Below are 1,480 nucleotides of genomic sequence, written 5' to 3' on the forward strand. Positions count from 1 at the left end.
GAAGGCTGTGCTCTTTGATTTCATGAGTAAATATTTTAAGTCCTCTTCACTTTCAGCAAGTAAGGTTGTATCATTTGCATATTGCAGGTTGTTAATGAGTCTTCCTCCAATCCTGATGCCATGTTTTTCTTCATAGATCCCAGCTTCTCAGACTATTTGCTCAGCAAATAATAGGTTGAATACGTATGGTGAAATAATATACTCCTGCCTCACACCTTTCATAATTTTAAAACATTCAGTGTTCCCATATTCTGTTTGAACAACTGCCTGTTGGTTCAGGTACAGATTCCTCATGAGCACAATTAAGTGTTTCAGTTTATAGCCTCAGAAATCCTATACAGGGTCACTATGCATTGGAACCAACTCCATGGCACGCAAGCAACCACCAACATCAAATACAAAGCATTCAAAGAAGTAGGAAAATTCAAACAAGCCAAACTTGACACAAGTGCCAAAATGATCAAATGAGAACATGAGATAGCTATCACTCCCTATGTCCAGAAGAAAGTGGAAACATGAAAAGCAAAAACAAAGTCTCAATATTTAGAAGTTAATATCTATAGATGAAAACTACAAAGGGTGAGATAAAATAACATATAGATGAAGTTTATGGCAGAATAGATATTACAGAAGAAATGATTAGTGAATCTGAAATACAACAACAGAAAACATCCAAAATGAAATACACAGAGGAAAAAGAAAAGGAAGAATTTTTAAAAATGGAGAGTATCAGTGAGTGGTAGTCCAACTTCAAGGAGCCTAAAATACATATAATTGCAATCTCCAAAGGAGAGGAATAGAATGAATATTTGAAGAAATAATGGCTAAATTTTTCAAAATAGGATGAAAACTATAAACTCAAAGATCCAAGCAGCTAAAGAAATTACCAGCCTAAGAAAAATGAAGAAAACTACATAAAGGCAAATAATAATCAAATTGCTCAAACCAATGATAAAGGGAAAAACCTTAAAAGCATCCCGAAGAAAAAAGACATGTACAGAAGAACAAAGATAAAGATGAGAGCATATTTTTCATCAGAAACAATGCAAGTGAAAACAGTGGAATGATATTTATAAATACTGAAAGAAAAAAAAAAAAGTCAACCTAGAATTCTATGAAAATTATCTATGAAAAATACCTTGCAAAACAAACATGTAGTAAGGAATTTCTCAGACATACAAAAGCTGAAAGGATTTATCACCTGCAGACCTGCACTAGAAAAACGTTGTGGAAGAAGAAAAATTATACTAGGTATAAATATGGTTCTACCCAAAGGACTCCGGGTATGACACTGCAGGATCAGCTCTAGACTTTGAACCACAAGGTTGGAAGTTCAAATCAGCTAGGTGCTCCTTGGAAACCGAGTAGACAGCACTTAATAACAGTAATAACCCTAAGGTAAAAGGATTGCCCCAAATAGTATCTACATATGTAAATATGTTATTTTTGTGTGAATAATTATCTTTTAAAAATATTTAAA

This window comes from Chrysochloris asiatica, unplaced genomic scaffold (assembly GCF_000296735.1).
Source record: "Chrysochloris asiatica unplaced genomic scaffold, ChrAsi1.0 scaffold00047, whole genome shotgun sequence".
Taxonomy (NCBI): Eukaryota; Metazoa; Chordata; class Mammalia; order Afrosoricida; family Chrysochloridae; genus Chrysochloris; species Chrysochloris asiatica.